At 24.5% G+C, this 21,999-nt stretch overlaps 1 protein-coding gene across 1 annotated transcript in view; it reads right to left on the bottom strand.

The window, feature by feature from the left end:
- LOC117172928 (lipase 3-like) overlaps positions 1 to 19,417 on the bottom strand; it is a 38,894-nt gene extending 19,477 nt beyond the window's left edge. Inside the window, exon 1 of the mRNA XM_033361229.1 lies at positions 19,132 to 19,417. The gene's annotated coding sequence lies outside the window, so the exon portion shown is untranslated. The remainder of the gene's footprint in view (positions 1 to 19,131) is intronic.
- Positions 19,418 to 21,999: the final 2,582 nt, after the last annotated feature.

Below are 21,999 nucleotides of genomic sequence, written 5' to 3'. Positions count from 1 at the left end.
AAACGGAATGAACATTTATAATTAATTAATCTTTTGCATGATTTCATAGCTATATCCTTTTGTTTATGTTGATTATTTAAATGATACTAGTTTTTGAATTTTTATAAAGAATATCTGATGATGAAGGCGATCCTATAGGACAACCCGATATTTATTGATAGAATTTCTTCTTAAAAGAGAAAACAGATCCATTGAAAATCGTTTTAGTGGCTGTTAATAATGCATTCTTAGTTTTTTTTTATTTAATGATTTTAAATCAATTTTTGTTCAAGTAAGATCTAGTGAGATGCTATCCAACATCGACACAACATCTTAAGGAAACTATTGAATAGGCTTCACTTGAATTCACGTTTTTTAGAATGTCCTTAAGTTTCGAACTATTTTTTTATTGACAAACTAGTGTTTATAGAAACTCTTTTTAGCATATTTTCAATATATTTAGACAAATTGTGAGTAGGATATCCAACTTTCGAAACAGCGGTTCTTCAAGTTAGATTTATTTTGTAGCTGGGAGAGCATAAGCTTTCGCTAGAACACTATTGCGAGTTTTTAAACAGTACGCGCATTGTTCATTAATTAATTTTTTTTTATCTAAAACTACATCATGTAATTTATTTTTAAATGTTGGAATCATACTAGTTTTTTATATTTTTATAAAGATTATCTGGGGATAAAGCCAAACCTATAGGACAACCCGATATTTGTTGATAGAATTCCTTCTTAATATAGGAAACAGTAGCATTGAAACAGATTCAGTGACTACTAAAAATTCATCATTAGTTATATTTGTTAATTTATTATTCAAAATAAGTTTTTCTTTAATGCAACTTAATGTCTAGTAGGATGATATCAAACATCGACACAACATCCTAAGGAAACTATTGAATGAGTTTTCGGTACATTAATGTTTTTAGAATATCTTTCAGTTCCTAACTATATTTTCTAGAGCAACTATTGTTTATAGATACTGGTTTCAAAATATTTAAAATATATAGACAAAATGTAAGTAGAAGAAACATTTAGGAAAGCAATGGTTCTCCAAGTTAGATGTGGTTTCTAGCTCGGAGAGCATAAGCTATTGCTACAACACTATTGTGAGTTTTTCAACGGAATGTAAATTCATAATTAATTAATCTTTTGTTTTCGCGTGTGAAAATATATCATCGTATTTATTTTTAATTGTTGAAACCATACTAGTTTTAGGTTTATTATAAAGAATTTCTGGAGATGAAGGCAAAACCATAGGACAACCCGATATTTTTGTTGATAAAATTTCTTCTTAAAAGAGAAAACAATATTATTAAAAATAGTTCTAATGGCTGTTGATAATTAATTTTTAGTTATTTTTGTTAATTTGTGATTTAAAATAAAATTTTCTTTAACGCAACCGAAAGTAAGATCTAGTGGGATGCTATTAAACATCGACACATCCTAAGGAAAATATTGAATGGGCTTTCAGTACATTCATCTTTTTTAGAACATCTTTAAGTTCCCAACTATTTTCTATTAACAAACTCTCGCTTATAGAATCTGATTTTAAAACATTTTAATTATATTCAGATAAATTTTGAAGAGAAAAAACAACGACAAAGTTAGATTTGGTTTGTGGTTGGCGGAGCATAAGCTTTTGCTAAAACATTATTATGAATTTTTAAACGATGTGCACATTGATCATTAATTAATCTTTTGTTTTCTCATCTAAAAGTATATTATTGCATTTGTTTTTAATTGTTAAAACCATACTAGTTTTTATATTTTTGTGAAAAATATTATTCCTAAAAATATTTTCAATTACTTTATTATATTCATCTCTTAGCTGCGACAGCTAAATTTCCCTAATCGGCATTTACATGGATTAAATATTGATGTTCATTTTTTAAATTTTCAACTAGCTAAACAGATTTTTCTTATCTTTTTCAATTTATTTATAATTTCATGATTTCCAATTACTGGAAACACTTTCTTCAAATTTAAAAAAACCGTTCAATTTGTTACTCAAAGCGAAAGTTTCAGCGACCACATCAGGGATTAAATTATTTCATAAGTGTTTTAAACATCTGATTAATTTAAAATCTTTAGTTTCTATATTGAAAATTAAAGACCTTATTTTCAAAATGAATCTTTTTTGAAATTTATTTTTTTGAAATTTAGAGATCAAAAGAAAATGAAATGTGTCAGTGTGTGATAGCATCCACTATATCCTGATTTAGATTTCATTAAAAAAAAATATTTGAAAGCATAAATTATCAAAAAGAATTAATAATGAATTGTTAATGTTTATTTCAAAAACAATAATACTTTTAATCATCATTTATTTAAAAAACAGTAGCAGCCTTGAAAATTTGCTTGGCGTGTTATTTATTTGTTAAAACAAAAATGTTCGAATAAAGTTTATAGAGGCGAAATTGAGAGGAGATTTAAAACTAGAATTGCTTTACACAAAAGAGATTGTGAAACTGGACATTTAAATACAGGTTTGTCACAACATTCTTGGAATTTTTAAGAATTTTTAAATCTATTAAGAGAATAAAAATAAATTCTTAAGATTTATGAGAAAAATTTTAATTATTTTTTATTCTTAAAAATAAATTCTAAGATAAAATGTATATCGTTTATATATATCAAAACATTTTAAAAAAGGAGGTTTTTAATAATGTTTAAAGATTTCAAGACAGTCACAAAAAATTTTTTTAAGATTCATAGCGAAATTTCAAATGATTTTTATTTTGAAAAATTAGGTTCAGGACAAAATTGCATATGATTTTAAAAGGATTTTAATGATTTTATAAAATTGCGAGAAAGAATATAAAAGGTATTAAAACTACAGTTTTCAATTTTAAAAGACTCAAATTGTTTTTAAATATTCGAGTAAGCGTAAGAAATGTTTAGAAATTTTAAAAAGATTAATAAATAATAAGCGAAACTTGTAAAGACTACATTTTTTAAATATTTCGAAAAAATAAGATTGTTTTAAAAATTTGGATACATTTAAAAAAAATAAGAAGAGTAGAAGAATTTAAAACAAAGATTTTTAATTTTGCAAAATTAATTTCTTTTTCTTATAAGACTAAGAGATATTTATGGGTTTCTTAAAGTTTCGAGAATAATTTTAGTCTCAAAAAGATTATTAAAAATTTCAAACAAAATATGTAATCTTAAAGATTTAAAAAAAGAATATTTTTAAGAATTTTGAAAGATTTCAACAATCAAAAAACAAAAATTGCTCAAAATACCTGGAAGAAAATAAAACATTTTTATTATTATTTTTTTTTTTAATTAAGTTTAAGACAAAATTTTTGAAGCAAAATTTTTCAATTTTACAAGACTGAACTTTGTGTTTTAATATTCGAGTAAGCGTAAGAGATATTTAAAATTTTTTAAATGATTCGAAAATAATAAAAAACGTCTAAAGATTAAATTTTGTTAATGTTTTTTAAGAATTCGAAAGAATACAATTTTTAAGAATTTTTAAACGTTTTGAAATAATTTAATTTTTTGAATCGAGTAAGTTTCAGAGATATTTAAAGGTTTTTAAAAGTTTCGGGAATAATTTAAATATTGAGAAGATTTTGCAAAATTTTCAAATAAAATGTATATTCTTGAAAAATTCAAAAAAAGGTGTTCATGAATTTCGAAAGGCTTAATAGAAGTAAAAAAATCTAAACATTCTTGAGAAAAATTCAAATTATTTTTATTTGCACAAATTAATTTTAAGAGAAAATTGGATGAGGTTGTAAAGTTTTGTTAATAATTTCCCAAAATTTCGAAAAATAATGTAAATTATCTAAAATCAAAATGATTCAAATAGTTCAAATAATTAAAAACTTATAAACATTACATTCTTTTTAGATTCTTGAAGACCTTGAAAAAATCAGCAATTTAAGAATTTCGAAACGTTTCAAGTGAATAAAAAAAGCGGATCCGACTAATTTTAAAAGATATTTGGAAGTTGTGAAATAGTTCGAAAATAATTTAAATCTTCAGAAGATTACAAAAAATTTCAAACAAAATTTATATTTATGAAGATTTTAGAAAAAGAAATTTTTTAAGTATTTTCAAAAGTTTCTACAGTGAGAAAAACTCTTAAGATTCTTAGGAAAATTTCAAATAATCTTTGTTTTAAGTGAAAATTTGAATGAGGTTACATTTTTTAAAATGATTTCCTAAAATTTTTAAAAAGAAGTACAAAGATTTTCAATTTTGCAAGTTTAAAATTTTTTAACTTAAGTAAGCTTAAAAGATAATAAAGAGATTTAAAAAAGATGCGAAAATAATTCAAATGTAAGAAGATTTTAAAAAATGTGGAACACTGTATATTCTTGAAAATTTTAAAATAGTAACCTTTTTAGGAATTATGAAAGGTTCCAAGAGAGCCAAAAAATTCTTAAGATTCCTGAGAAGATTTCAAATGATTTTTATAAAAAAAAATTCAGAGAATATTTTTTAATATTTCCAAAATTAAAAAAAAACGGAAAAGTTTAAAACAATATTTTTAATTATTGCATTATTTAAATAATGAAGGAAAAGTTGAATAATTTAAAAAGTTTTTAGAAGGTTTGGAAGTTTCGAAAATATTCAAAAGAATAAAAAATTTGAATGATTTGAACAAAATTTTAATAAAATATAGATTTTTGGAAATTTAGAAAAAAAGTAGAAGTTTTTTTCAGAAATTTAAAATTTAATAAAAATAAATAGAATAAATAAAAACAATTCTTAAAATTTGTGAAAAATTTGAGTAAGTTTAAAACATATTTAAAGTCCTTGGAAAGATTAAAAAATTATTAAAAACTTATAAAGAATTAAATTATAAACATTTCGAAAAAATAGTCTTTTCAAGAATTTTTAAAAGTTTCAAGACATACGATTTTTATTAAATAATATATCTTTATAAATTCTATATTAATTATTGTAAAGTAAATTTGGCTATTCGAAAATTGGCCTTGAGCCTAATTCTAAACAATTTGAGATTAATTCAAGATAAACAGAATTTAGAAAATACTGAAAATTAATTTAAAAAGATTTAATTGCATAAAGGAATTTGTTTACAAGAAAGCTCACTTAGCCAAAATATTTGTAATCTGGGTCAGATGATGGCTAACCGGGTTAATGGGAATGATAATATCCATGAGAGTAAATGTGCGTCAGAATTTTTTTTTTTTATTCACGAACCATAGATCGCAATTTCAAGATTCAAGATGTTAGAGGCGCTACTGGACCTTCACAAAGATCGAGGGCAAGGTCGACTTTTGGTTAGTCAGTTCAAGGAATTTAGCATGAATTATTGCTAAAATAAAATTTAAAAAAATGTAATGAAATAATTCAGAATAAATTAAATAAATTATTAATTGTCAATTTATTCTATTATATTTTTAACAATAACAAATTATGTAACATAAATTAAACAAATAATAATTTTTTTAAACAATCAATTTTAGTATTTTCGATTTGAGGTGGAAAATAATTTTTAATACAAAATAAAAATTTCGAATAAATATTTATTTGTTCAATGTCTTTGGACAATAAAATTTTGGAGATAATTCAAAAACATTTTAGAATTTTGCGGAAAATTGGAAATTATTTCATATCATTTTGAATATTCACTGAAAATTAATTTTTTTAAAAGAATAAAAAAATTTTCTAGGAATTTTAAGAAAATAACTTTGTTTTCTAAAAACCTCCCAAAATGTTTTAAAAGCTTTTTTCTTAAGTCTTCATAAATCTAAACTTTATTTAACATGTTTCCAAATCATTTAAAGTTTTTGAATTATTTTATATTTGAAAATTTTTTTTATTTTCTCTTTGAATTTATTTTTCAGAATAAAAAACCACTCGACTTTTCCCATAAATCTTAAGAAATTTTTTTTTTTCTTTAAATAATTCAAAATTCTTAACAAAATTCTACATTCTGTTTGAAAAAATTTATAAATATCATTTGAAACTATTAGAATTTTTCCTATTTTTTCATCCTGCAGAAACTTCTTAAATAAATATTAACTTCCAATTTTCTCAGGTATCTTAACAAAAAAAATTGAAATTTTATATTATTTTGAAATCTTTTTTAAACTTCTAACTCTTCTGAATTTCTAAAAATTATTCAAATATTCCCTAAAATAATTTTAAAAACTTGCAAATATAAAAAATTGACATCAATCTTCCGGATTTTTCTTGACAGTTATGAAAATCTTTTAAAATTTAGTTGCATACTTTTAAATATTTTCTGAAAATTAATTTGTCATAAAAAATTAATTTTCCTCAAATTTTCTTCAAAACTCTGTATTTATTACATTTTTTAAAACCTTTTAAAGTTTTTAATTATTTTTAAATGTTTTAACAATTTTTTAACTTTTTAAAAACTTTAATTTGAACTGAATCAATGAAAAAGAACAAATTTTGTTTGAAAATCTCCTACACTCTTTTTGAAATTGTAGAAAATCATTTAAAATGTTTAAATGTTTACATTATTTTTTCGACATTTTGGTCCATCATTTGAAACGCTTTTATGAATTTAATTTCTCTCAGAATTAATTTTTCGAAATAAAAAATCTTTTAAAATTCTATTATCCATTCAAAATTTTTTGTTATACTCTTAAAATCTTTCGAGATTCTTAAAATGATTCTAAACTTTTTTCTAAATTTTCAAAAATATACAGCTTGTTGAAAAAAAATTAGTAAAGTTTAAAATTTTTAAATTGTTTTCGAATTTTCTTAAAACTTCTAAGCATTATAAATATCTTTCGCAATTAATCAAATTTTTCCTATTTTTTTTTTAACTGCAATATTTTTGAAAATTCTAAATATTATTTTAAATGGTTCGAATTTTTTCTAAATTCTTCATGATTAAAATTGAAAATTTTAAAATGAAAAATTTTTAAATTCTAAAAATTTATATTTTGTTTTAAATTTGTTTTAATTTTTTACATTAATTTTCACAATCATAAGAAATCATTACAAATCATCATCAAAAAATCATTACAAATTTTTCCAAAAATTATAATACTTGTTTTACTCACTTGTAACTTTTAAAAATGCTTAAAAAGAATTTTTTTGAAATCTTCAAAAATATACATCTTGTTTGGATTTTTTTTAATCGTCTTAATTTTCATATAATTAATTTAGAAAATTTGTAATCCTGCGAATTTAAATATATTGTCTGAAAATCTTCCAGATTCTTTTTCGATATATTTTGAGATCCTTAAAACTTAAAATTATTCATTCAAAATAAAACCTAAGTCATTTGAATTTCCAGAAAAATGTTATTAACGAAATTGACAGATAAAAAGCCACAAAAAATGTTTAATTAAAAATTGTAATAAATAATAATATTTAAACGAATTTTCTAAATTAAAAATCCAACAATTCGTCAGAAATAAATTTTATTTTTTGAATTTAATTTTATATTGCATTATAGCTGAAGAAGTGTATCTTTCAACCGGATATTTAAAAATGGTTTTCAAACGTTTTTGAAATTCACCTCTCTAATAATGTCAAATTAGGAATTCAAGGCACAGCTTGAGCAATGGCAGGTAAAATGTGCGTCAATTGGTCCGAGTTTCAAAGCCTTTTTGAATAATAAACTTCGGTAATAAATAACTTAAAATGGATAAATAATGAAAATCAAAGGTTAAAAATATAAAAAGTCTTTGAAAAAAATTATTTGAAAGGTATTCAATCAATTTTTGTTGTTTCAGAGTAAAGTCGAAAATCTTCTGATTTGTTTCGCTAAAAATGATTAATCACAGCCTAAAAATTATTCTCGCTATGTTTAGTTAGTATTTACATGACCAAAACTAGTTTTCGTGCCACATTTGGTCGAAGCTCTGAATTTTTGCCAAAGAGAAATATTAAATTTTTAACGATTTTTTCTACTCGATTAATAATTTTTAAATAAGTCTTTTAAATAACAAGTTAAAATATTATAATAATAGGAGGAATTGAAATAAGTTTAAAAAAGGTTGCATTTATATTATTAAAAAATATATAGAAAATTTTTCAGTATTTAGGGATTAACATTTTTTGACAGAATAATTAACAATTTTGAATAAAAAAAGTTTGAAATTTAAAAACATTTTATTAAAATATCAACTAAATACAAAAGTCGACTTTGTTCAAAAATCGCCAGACCGATTGTTTTTGTAGGATGCCATATTACCATAAATAATTTTTAAAATCCAATATAATTTGAACTTTTATTTAAACTTGTTCAATTTCCACAGTGTAACGAATTTTACCTGAAATATTTGAATAGATTTCAAGATAGATTCACAATTTTTGAACAATTTCAGGTTATTTTAACCATTTTCACCGAAAATCGTTTTTTTTAAACAAAAATATTTAAATTTAAATTAATATTTAGTATACAAAATAATTTTTTGTTATGTTCTTTTCATACTTTTTTTCGCAAGGTAGTAATTTTAATTTAAAAAGAAAAATTATATTTGAAAGAAGATTCACAATTTTTCAACAATTATAGGTTATGTCAGCGTTTTACATAGGGAATCAGTCTTTTTATAGGAAAAAAGCATAAAATTTAAAACAAGGTTAATTGTTAAGATTTCAGAGAAGATTTACAATACTGAAACAATTTAAGGTTATGTCAACCATGTTCACTGGAAACCGGTTATTTTATACAAATATATTTAAATTTTAAAAAAATGTATAATTCAGAAGAATTTTCTTTTATGTTATGTTATTGTTTTTCGTCGAAATTTGTTAATATAATCAACAAAAATTATACTTTGAAGATTTGCAATTTTCAACAATTATAGGTTATGTTGAGGATTTTCAATGGAAATTAGTATGTTACAAGAAAAATGATTATTTTTAGAAAGTTATGTTAATTCAGTATTTTTTGTCAGAAACTGGAAATCTTAATTTAAAACAATTATATTTCGAGAAAAATTCACAATTGTTTTAACAATTACAGGTTATGTTAACATTTTACACAGAAAATCAGTATCATACGAAAAAAGCATTCAATTTAAAAGAAGGGTAATTGTTATTAATTTTAGATAAGCTTTACAATGCTGAAAAAATTTAACATTATATTAACGATGTTCACTGGAAACCAGTTATTTTACACAAATATACTTGAATTTAAAAAAATATTTATAATTCAGAAGAATTTTCTTTTCTGTTATTGTTGTTCGTCGAAATTTGGTAATTTTAATTAACAAAAATTATATTTTAATGATACGCAATTTTTAACAGTTATAGGTTATGTTAAGGATTTGCACCGAAAATTAGTATTTGTATAGGAATAATGATTATTATTAGAAAGTTATGTAATTTTAGTATTTTTCGTCACAAATTGGCAATTTGAATTTAAAAAAAAAAAATTATATTTCAAGGAAAATTTACAATTGGTTTAACAATTACCGGTTATGCTAGCATTTTACACAGAAAATCAGTATTATAGGGGAAAATCATTAAATTTAAAAGAAGGTTAATTGTTATAAATTTGAGATAATATTTACATTGCTGAAACAATTTAAGGTTATGTTAACCATGTTCACTGAAAACCGGTTATTTTATACAAATATATTTATGTTAAAAAAATATTTGTAATTCAGAAGAATTTTCTTTTATGTTATATTATTGTTGTTCGTCGAAATTTGATAATTTTCATTGACAAAAATTATGTTTTAAAGATTCCAAATTTTCAACAATTATAGGTTATGTTAAGGATTTGCACAGAAAATTAGTGTTTGAATAGAAAAAATTATTATTATGAGAAAGCCATGTTATTTTATTATTCAACGTCAGAAATTGGTAATTTTAATTTGAGAAAATTATATTTCAAGGATAATTCACAGTTGTTTTAACAATTACAGGCTATGTTAGCATTTTACACAGGAAATCAGTATTATGGAAAAAAAGAATTAAATTTAAAAGAAGGGCAATTGTTATAGATTTTTTAATATATTTGCAATCGTGAAACAATTTAAGGTTATGTTAACCATTTTCACCAGAAATCGGTTATTTTAAACAAATACATTTAAATGTCCAGGAATACTTATAATTTTGACGATTTTTTTATTATTTTATTGTTTTTCGTCGAAAGTTAGTCATTTTAATTTAAAAAATTATATTTGAAGGAAGATCGGTTATTTTTAACAAAAATATATCAATTTCAAAGAATATATATAATTCACAAGAATTGTTCGTTATCTTATTTTGAAATTTTTTGTCGGAAATTGGTCATTTTCTTTTTTTTTTTTAATTATATTTTAAAGAAGATTCACAATTTTCCATCAGTTATAGGTTATGTTGGTGCTTCACATGGAAAATCGGAATTTTCATAGAAAAAAAATCATTAAATTTAAATACAGAATAAACGTTATAGACTTCAAAGAAGATTTAAAATTTTGGAAGAATTTAAGCTTCTAATAATATTTCGCACCAAAAATTGGTTATTTTAAGCAAACATTTAAATTTCAAAAAATGTTTATAATTCACCAGAATTTTTTGTTTTGTTATTTTTTAATTTTCAACAAAATATCTGAATGTTCATTGAAAGAGATGAATTTTTAACTAAAATGACAAATCTTTAATAGGAATAGAAGTTTTTAGTTAAACAATAAATTTTTCATCAAAAATACGATTTTTTAAAACAATAGTCAATTTTTCAACCAAAGAGATGAATTTACAACTAAAAATGAAGATTCTTGTTAGTTGAATTTTTAAATCAAAAAAGATAAATTAAAAAAATTGAATATTTACATCTTCAACTTCAAAATCAATTTTGTACAAAAGAAACAATATTTCAACAAAAAGATCAATTTTTAAACCAGATTAATTTTCTACACAAAAAAAAACGAGCTTTCAACAAAGTACATGAATTTTGAAGAAAGGAAGACGAATTTTCACGAAAAATAAAATAGTAGTTGAAGTTTCAGTTGAAAAAATAAAACAAAAAAACTAATTTTAAACAATAAATTTCAATTTCCCACCAAAATAGTTGAAATTTCAACTCAAGAAGACAAATTTTCAAAAAAATGTATTAATTTTGAATCAAAAAAATTAATAATTAACCAAAAATGTAATAGCAAAACTTTCAGTTAGGAAAATTATTTTTCAAAAAAGTCGATGAAAACTATTTCGATTACTTATGTGAATCACTGCGAATTAGCTAGATTATCCTGGATTACAGGTTAATTTCTTTGAGTGCCTAAATTATTTTAAATTAATTGAAATACAAGTGAATTACTCCGAAGAACAATAAAATTACTAAATAATACTGAAATTACTTCGAATTACTTCAATTAGACCTGGATAGCAGTTAGATTACTTAGACCTGAATTACTCTGAATTATCTAGACTACAAGTGGATTACTCCAGTTTATAAGTAAACTACTATGAAACTATAGGATTACTTTGAATTACTTTAAATTACTTTAAAAACACATGAATTAAAATTCGATTACCTAAATTACCTAAATTACTCTGAATTATCTTATCCACAAGTGGTTTATACCGAATTAGTACTAGATTACAAGTGGATTACTCCAGGAAAAGTGGAATTACTAAATAATACTGAAATTACTTAAAATTACTTAAATTGCACCTGGACAACAATTAGATTACTTAGACCTGAATTACTCTGAATTGTCTAGACTACAAGTGGATTACTCCTGCTTAAAAGTAGATTACTATGGAAATATATAGGATTACTTTAGATCACTTGAATTACACTGGAATTAAAATTAGATTACCTAGATTACCTGAATTACTCAGAATAATATTATCCAACAGTGGTTTATGACGGATAAATAGTGGATTACTCCAAAGAACAATGAAATTACTAAATAATACTGAAATTAATTCAAATAGCTTGAATTACACCTGAATAATAATTGGATTATTTGGACCTGAATTACTCTGAATTATCTTATCCACAAGTGGTTTATGCCGTTTCAGTACCAGGTTACAAGTGGATTACTCCAAGGAACAATGAAATTACTAAATAATACTGAAACTACTTTGAATTACTTGAATTACACCTGGATAATAATTGGATTAGTTAGACCTGAATTACTCTGAATTGTCTAGACTAAAAGTGGATTACTCCAGTTTAAAAGTAAACTACTATGAAATTATAGGATTACTTTATTTTTACTTTCATAACACATGAATTAGAATTTGATTACCTAGATTACCTAAATTACTTTGAATAATCTGATCCACAAGTGGTTTGTGCGGGCTAGTACTGTAATACAAGTGAATTACTCCGAAGAACAATGGAATTACTAAATAATACTGAAATTACTTCGAATGTCTTGAATTACACTTGGATAACAATTAGATTACTTAGACCTGAATTACTCTGAATTGTCTAAATTACAAGTGGATTACTCCAGTTTATAAGTAAACTACTATGAAACTATAGGATTACTTTAAATTACTTTAAAAATACAAGAATTAGAATTTGATTACCTAGATTACTTAAATTACTCTGAATTATCTTATCCACAAGTGGTTTATGCCGAATTAGTACTAGCTTACAAGTGGATTACTTTAAGAAGAGTGGAATGACTAAATAATACTTAAATTACTTCAAATGACTTAAATAACACCTAGATAACAATGGATTACTTGGACCTGAATTACTCTGAATTGTCTAGACTAAAAGCGGATTACTCCTGCTTAATAGTAGATTACTATGAAAGTATAAAGGATTACTTTAAATTACTTGAATTACACTGGAATTAGAATTGGCTTGCTTGGATTACTTGAATTATTCTGAATACTCTGATTTACCAGTGGTTTATGACGGATTAGTACTTGAATAAAAGTGGAGTACACCAAAGAACAATGGAATTACTAAATAATACTACAATTGATTCGAATTATTTTAATTACACCTGGATAACAATTGGATTACTTAGACCTGAATTACTCTGAATTGTCTAGACTACAAGTGGATTACGTTACATTAGAACAGTATCAGTTTCGATTACAAGTGAATTACACTGGAGAAGAAGTGTATTACTCTGTAATACTGGAATTACAAAAGGAATTACAAGTGGATTCCTCCACAATACAGGTAATACTTCGGATTATAAGAATTATTTAGAATTTTCTGGACTGCAAGTGGATTCATCCGAATTATAATTTGATTACAAGTGCATTACTCCGAAGGTCAAGTGGATTACTCCGCTATATTGGGTTTTTTTTTTTAATTCATGGAAGTGCACTAGAATCACAATTGGATTACTTGGATTACCTAAATTGTATCATATTGTCTGGAATTGACGCGGAGTATCACGAAATATAATTGGATTACCCTGGATTATGAGTGGATTACTCCTTTATCCCGGGATTATTGATAATTATATTAGTCTTGAATTACACCTAGATTACCTGAATTACTCTATATTTTCTGAACTGCAAGTGGATCACTCTGGTTAAAAACTGGATTACTGGTAGATTACTTTGTCCTAAAATTTGATTACATTAGAATACTAAGAATCCAATTACTTCGAATTACTTTAACTGCACCTAGATTTCAATTAGATTACTTGGATTACCTAAATTAATCTGAATTTTTTCAATTAGAAGTGGAGTACTGAGAGAGTACTGAGTACTCTCAATTACAAGTGGATTACTCCTTGATACTAATATTACTAAGAACCATATCTGTAATACGCTCGAATTACAACTGGTATTTCAGAATTATTCTGAATTGTCTAGACTAAAAATGTACTGCTTCCGATTAAAAGTGGTTTACAAGTAAATTACTTACTTGTAATACCTGAATTATGTAATATGATTTATCTGGACAAGTGGATTACTCCTAAATACTGGGATTACTTTGAAATACTTGAATTACACCTGGATTTCAATTGGATTACTTAGATTACCTAAATTGGTCCGAATTTTCTGGACTAAATGTGGAATATCACGAAATATAATTGGATTACTCTGGATTACAACTGGATTACTTCTTGATACTGAAATTACCAATAATTATAATTGTAATAATCTTGAATTACACCTAGATTACCTAAATTACTCTTAATTGTCTGGACTGTAAGTGAATTACATCGGTTTATAATCGAAATTATAAATAGATTAATTTGTCCTAAACGTGGATTACACTGGAATACTAAAATTCGAATGACTTCAAACTACTTAAATTACACCTGTATTTTTATCAGATTTCTTGAATTTGCTAAATTGGTTCGAATTGTCTGGACTAGAAGTGGACTACCGCGAATTAGAATTGGACTACTCTGGATTACAAACGGATTACTCCTTGATACTGAAATTAACGAGAATTATAATTTTAATACTCTCGAATTACACCTGGAATACCCGAATTATTCTGAATTTTCTAGACTACAAGTGGATTTCTGAGGATCAAAAGTGGATTACAAGCAGATTACTGGTATTACCGGAATTATTCACATTTAATTGTCTGGACTACGCGTGGATTACTCTGAAATATTGGGATTACTTCCAAATATTCGAATTACACCTGGATTTTAATTGGATTACTAGATTACATGAATTACTCTGAGTTTTCTGTACTACAAATGGATTACGCCAGATTACTTGTATTACCTAAATTACACTGACCTCGGATTACTGGCTTCTCTGGATTACAAGTGGATTACTCCTTGATACTGAGATTACAGATAATTATAATTGTAATACTCTTGGTTTACACCTAAATTACAGGAAATACTCTGCATTTTTTAAACTACAAATAGATTACAGCGGATTAAAAGTGGATTACAAGTAGATTACTTTCACGGCCTGAATTATGTACTTTGAATTGTCTAGGCTACGAGTGGATTACTCTGGAATACTGGGATTACTTCGAAATACTTAAAATACTTAAAATGGATTACTTCGCGATACTGGGATTACCCAGGATTACAATTGTAATTCTCTGAAAATAAACTTTGATTACCTGAATTACTCTAAATTTTTTTGGGTTACAATTAAATTAAGTCGGATTATAACTGGAATTTTTCAACATAAAAATTATTAGGGACGATAAAAAATTGCGCATTTAGCGCGCGTTTTTTTTTCTTTTAATAGAATATTTTCAAGGGTTTACTTCTCGATTGAATTGTGTAATTTCTGAGTGCATAAAAATTCCATCTATTTTGCAAAAATTCTTTATAGGACATTTACGTAACGATTAATAATAAACACGCAACTCGGACACTTTCCATCGTAAGCATGAGCGATCAACTTTTGATGTCGATAATTGTCTGTAGATACCTAGTACTTTCGATTGCAACCGGTTTTCGTTTTTTTTTCACTTGATACAGTACATAATTACAACTAAGGTAGCATAATATAAAAGAATTATTTCTAAACACCAGGTCAAGGTCACCATATCAGCTTAATTCCTTCTTTAAAATTATTATTATTATTAACTAAAAAGAATTAATAAAAAAAATAATTGATCGAAAAAAAGGAATTTTTGTCAAATTACTTGACTTTTTAAAAAAGAAAGATAAATTTTTAGCCAGATAGTTATTTTTTATACAAAAGATGAATTTTCAGCTAAAATAAGGAATCTTTAAACAAAAAATCATTTTTTTTCAACAAAATACCTGAGCTTGCTACAGCAAAAGTGTTTTCAATCAAAAATATAATAGTTATATTTTCAATTTAATAAAATTATTTTTATTTTTAAAAAACGAATTTTAAACATAATAGTTCGATTTTAAACCCATAGATAAATTTTCAACAAGATACAAGAAATTTGGAATAATAATTTAAATTTTAAACTAATGAAAAATAAATTGTCAGCCAGATAAATGGATTTTTTTAATAACAAAAGATTAATGTTCTACCACAAATTAGAATCGTTAAATCTACAATAAAATAATTAATTTTCGACCAAATAGTTAAATTTTATACCCAACAGATCAATTTTCTACTTAAATGAAGAATCTTCAAGAAAAATGATTTTTTCTTTAACAAAATACCTTACCTTGCAACAAAAAAGAACAATTTTCAACAAAAAATGCAAATAGTTAAATTATGAACTACCAAAAAAAATAAATCTTGTAAATTAAGATTAATTTTCTACCAAGAAAAGAATCTTTTCAATAAAATACATGAATTTTCAACAACAAAATTTATCGTCAATCAAAAAGTTCAATTTTCAAATATTCTAATTTTTACCCAAAAATATTAATTTTCACCAAAATAGTTGAATTTTTAAAAACATAAAAGACTTTTTTGAATAAATGAATTCTTTACAAAGTAGATAGATTTTTAGCCCAATAGTGAAATGTTTAACTGAGGAAGTTATATATTCAAGCACAACTTCCAATAGTTTAATTTTCAATTAATAAATTTAAATTATTACAAAAAAAAAAGAATTTTTAATAAAATAGTATATTTTTAAAGACAAGAGATGATTTTTCAACTCAAATTATCAATCTTCAACTGAAATAGTTAAGGTTTTAGTTGAAAAATTGATTTTAAACAAACAAAAACTATTTCTTAACAAAAAAGTTAAATTTTCAATGAAGGAGATGAATTTTCAACGAAAATGATTATTATTCAACCAAAAAAAAATACATATTTAACCAAGTAGTACAATTTTTACAAAAAGATTAATTTTCTACAGGATGATTTTTTTAAATAAAAGTGGAAAACAATTAAATGAATTTTCAAGAAAATAGTTCAATTTTTTACCGGAATAGTTAAATTTTCAACCAAAAAGATACACTTTTAAGCAAGAAAATTAATTTTCTAAAAAAAGAACAAATTTAATTTATTTGAATTTTTAACATTCCATTTAGTATTATTATTCATGCTGAAATCTTCAAATAAAATATTTTTTAGTCTTAAATTATTCATTTTTTTTTAATGTTTTACTAAAAATCGGAAAATTTAGAGATAACATTATAAAATGAAAAATGAAAAAAGAATACAAAACAAGATCTTTATGATTCCAATTTTTGAGATTGCCCAATTTCGATTTGAAATTGCTTTTTTTTAAGCTCAATTTGGAATATTTAATATATTAAAATATTTTTTAATACAAAATAATTAAATTTACAAAATCTATTTCTAAAATCTTTTTATTTTTAAAATTTAAATGTAACCAAATGGGTTTCTTAACTTTTTGTTGTTTCTAATTTATTTTGAAGGCACTTAATTAAACAATTTTGAAAATATATTCAAGGAACCGAAAACAAAAAAATATAATTGGGTTACGTTTAAGCCATAAAAATTAGAAGATTTTAAAACAAAGCATTGCAAATTAAATTATTTTTCATTTAAAGATGTTCCAAGATATTGAACATTGCAAACTCAAATTTAAAAAAAAAAATTAAAAATTGTGCAAATAAATGATCTTAAATTTTTAATGGTTGGATTTAAATTAATTTTATTTAAAGTTTTTGAGTATAAAAAAATTTAATTCACATTTCTAAGTAATTACAAATTTTTCATTTTTTAATGAAGTTCGGATTCCTTTAATTTCCAAATTTTATTGTCAATTTTTTACTATTATTAATTCCTTTGTATTTTGAACATTTTTTTAAACAATTTAATTTTTAATGTCTATGCTTACAAAACATTCCATTTTGAATAGCGAAAATGTCGGTAAATTTATTTTTTGATTCTAACAAAATTTAGAAGCAACCTTCTACAGTGGATAATCAAAAATTAAAAATAATAATATATGTTAAATAATTAATTTAATTTAAGAGGTAGTTGATACACTTTCAGTGTAAATAAATAAATTATTTTTATTTTATTTTTGCTCTCAATTCATGTTTTTTTTATTAACCATTTTAATTCTAGAATTTCAGAAACTTTGACTCTGAAACATTAATTTTAATATTCTTTTGAAATTGTCAAATTTTTAAACACTTCAAATTAAAAATTATTTTAATCCAAAATTTTTGAATTTTCATATATTTAATTTCAAACTCTTTAAATTATAAAATTCCAACTCCTTTCTAATTACTTGGTCCAATTTCTAAACTGTTATTTCGAAATTTTTTAATTTCTAGATTTAACATTTTTTTTAAAGTCTTACAATATAATTTTTTGAAATTCAAGCGCTTTCAAATCGAAATTATTAATTACTGTTTCAAAAATGTGAAAAACTCTAAATATTTAAAAATGCATTTGGTAGTCGATTTTTTAATTGTTTATATTTTTAATGTTAATTATTATTAAAGTAATTAAATATTCAAGCATAAGGTTAATTTATTTCAATTTGTAATTTTTTATATAATTCGATTTTATTCCGATTTAATTATTATCTAAATTTCTAGGATGCCCTTTTAATCGCATTTGAATTGCTAACAAACTAGAGCCCTGACGTCAGAAACTACAGGTGCCCGAATCTTATTTTAATAAGTTAATACTTTCTAATGAAAGTGTTTCTTAAATTCTTCTTTAAATTCCTTTCTGATGAGTTTGATTTTTCTTCATTTTGGTAATGTTGAGATGATCATTTAAAATTTGGAAAAAAATTTCCGTGTTGGCATCAAAAAGTTTTTTTTTTTAACTTTTGTAATTGGTTGATATCTGCTGTTCCGTTTTTTGGATTAAAAAATTGGTTAAGAATTTATGGCGAATTTTTTATCTGTTAAATTTTTTTAATTAAACTATAAGAAAAAATTTTAAATAACAAATAATATTTTTGAGAACACATTTTTTCGTCATTCAGGGTATTTTAGGGTTTTTGGATTCTGAATTTTTTTCGCGATTTTCGAAACTTTTAAACACAACGAATAATTTTTTTCGATAAAAAAAATTATAACACGTTGAATCGGTTCAACCTTTATTTAAAACTTTTTATAACTGTTTTTCTAACAAAAACTGTAAATAGAAAAAAATTAAACAATAGTGATTTTTTTTTTATTTTCAAATTCAAAAACCGAACAGAAGATATTACCGGATTTCCAAATTTCTTTTTACCTATTTCAATTGCGAACTAAACATTTAAAATTAATGTAAATAATTCGTCACATAAATAAAATTATTACTCAGATTTTTTCCCATCCCGAACCCTCCCTTTCATATGTACCATGTTTAAAAATGGCCCAAAAAAATTGAAAATAGAAAAGAGCCTCATTATGCAGTGTGGAGGGGGCATAAGGTGAATGGCGGTATTTTTAAAATAGAATAAAGATCACTCACTACACTCTAGGACGAATCACTTAACACTTGAAGGTTCAATCGCGAATGAAATAATCGCACTCAAGTCACATAATAAATGAATAATTCATGAATGAAAACGTCACTGGTTTCTGATAAAATTGATAAATTAATAAATTATAAATAATATAAAAATAACAAAGAATGCAGAGTGCAACGTGTGTCGGTGTGAAAGCCCGGAACGGAAATGAACTTCGGATGATCGAAGGTCACGCACGATGGTGGACTGCAGGGATTCTTAACGAACGATTTTTTCGTGTGTCAATGGCCCGTGTATTGGGACTGATCGGGACCTTAGGCGCATGCATGACTGAATCACTGAAGGTAGAAGGGGCACCCCCGGTCCATTGGTATTCCTGCAATTTACATAGTTAGTCACTGGCGTCGAGACCCAGGGATCTAATTAATAAGAGTCGTGCATTCTCTTCTGGCATATTTTGCCGGATTTCTATATTTTCTTCCGGCATATTTTGCCGGATTCTAATTTTTCTCTTCTGCCAAATTTTTATTTTCTTCACCGGAATATTTTTCTTGATTTCAATTTTCTCTTCGGGTATATTTTTCTCTTTGGACATCTTTTTCCGAACTCTAATTTTCTCTACCGTTATATATTTCCAAATTTGTATTTCCTCTGGGAATAATTTTCCAGATTTGACCTTTCTCTTTCTTCACACTTTTCTCTTCCGGTATGTTTTGTCTCATTTCAGGTTCCTTTTTAGGCTTGTTTTGCCAATTTTTTATTTTCTCTTTCAATACATTTTCATCTTCTGGCATGATTTGCCGAAACTTTCTTTTTTCTTCCCAAATATTTTTTCCGGATTGTAGTTCTCTTTTCTTGCATCAATTTTCAATTTTCTCTTTTGGCATATTTTGCCGAATTTTCATTTTTCCTTGCAGAATATTTTGTAAGATATTAATTTTCTTCTCTGGTATATTTTGTCGGATTTTTATTTTCTCTTCCAGTATATTTTTCTCTTCCAGCGTATTTTGCTAGATTTTAATTCAATTTTTTGTCATATTTTTCTTTTCCATCATGTTATGCCGGGTTTTGATTTTTCGTTCCCTCATATAGTGTCAGATTTTAATTTTCTCTTCCGGAATATTTTGCATGATTTTTCTTTCTCTTTCGCTATGCATTTACAAATTTTAATTTTTTCACCGGAATATTTTTCTAGAATTTAATTTTCTCTTCTGGTATATTTTTCCAAATTTGAATGTTCTCTTCCGGCATATATTGCCAGATTATTTTTTTCTCTAACTGAACAATGTTCAAAATTTTATATTTCCTTCATATTTTTCTCTTCGGGTATATTCGGGCCTGATATTGCCAGATTTTAATTTCTCTTTAAGAAAATTTTGCCCAATTTCAATTTCCCTTCAGGCATATTTTTAAAGATTTTAATTTTCTTCTCTGGCATATTTTACCGGATTTTGATTTTCCTTTCCCGCATATATTGACAGATTTGGATATTTTTCCAGGCTTTTATTTTCTCTTCCTTAATATTTTGCACTTCGGGCATATTTTTCTAAATTCTAATTTTCTCTTCCGCCATATCTTGCTAGACTTTTATTTTCTTTAATGGAATGATTGTCCAGATTCGACATTTCTCTTCCTTCATATTTTTCTCTTCGGGTAGGTTTTGTCTGATTTCACTTTCCTTTTCAAGCATATTTTGCCAATAATTAATTTTCTCTTTCAATATATTTCCATCTTTTGCCATAATTTGCTGAATCTTTCTTTTCTCTAACAGTATATTTTACCGTATTTTAATGTTCTTTTTTGTCATAAATTGCCAGATTTCAATTTCTCTTCTAGAAAATTATGCCCAATTTTAATTTCCCTTCAAGCATATTTTTAGGATTTTAATTTTCTTCTCAGGCATATTTTGACGGATTTTAATTTTCTTATCCAGTTTATTTTTCTCTTCTGGCGTATTTTACTGCATATAAATTGTACTTTCTGTCATATTTTTAACTTTCAGCATGTTAGTTTAATTTTCCCTTCCGGCATATTTTTAAAAATTCTAATTTTCTCTTCCAGAATATTTTGCCGGATTTTTATTTTATTTTCTGTCAGATTTTTCTCTTCCAGCATGTTATGCCGAATTTTAATTTTCCCTTCCTGCAGATATTGCCAGATTTTAATTTTCTCTTCTGGAATATGTTTCCGAATTTAAAACTTTCTCTTTCGGCTTGTCTTTCCGATTTTTATTTTATTTTCCTGCATATATTTTTAGGTTTTTATATTCTGTTCTAATATATTTTATCAGATTTTTATGTTCACTTCCAGAATATTGTTACAGATTTGATTTTTTACTTCCGGAATATCTTTTTAAGCTTTAATTTTCTCTGGCATCTTTTGAGGGATTTTAATTTTCTCCTATTTTTCCGCATTACAGTTCTCTCTTCCGGTATGTTGTTCCAGATTTTATGTTTCTCTTCCAGAATATTCGCTAGATTTTTATTTTCTCTTCCGGCATATTTTGAAATATAAAAATTTCTTTTTTTGGAATATTGTGCCAAATGTTAATTTTTTCTTTCGGCATATATTGCTGGATTTTAATTTTCTCTTTCAATATGACTTTTCAGAATTTTCTTTTCTCTTCCGGCATATATTGCCAGATTTTAATTTTCTCTTCCAACATATATTTTCAGATTTCAATTTTCTCAGCAGACATGTATTTCGAATTTTCATTTTCTCTTCCAGCATATATTGACAGATTTTAATTTTTTTCCATATTTTACCTGACTTTAATTTTCTCTTCTATTGTAAATAGCGAATTTTTATTTTCACTTTCGCCAAGTATTGCCAAGTTTTTTCTCCCTTGAAATATTTTTCCAACTTTTAAA

This window comes from Belonocnema kinseyi, chromosome 5 (assembly GCF_010883055.1).
Source record: "Belonocnema kinseyi isolate 2016_QV_RU_SX_M_011 chromosome 5, B_treatae_v1, whole genome shotgun sequence".
Taxonomy (NCBI): Eukaryota; Metazoa; Arthropoda; class Insecta; order Hymenoptera; family Cynipidae; genus Belonocnema; species Belonocnema kinseyi.
Note: the sequence above shows the minus strand (reverse complement) of the source record. Positions and strands in the feature narration are given on the sequence as shown.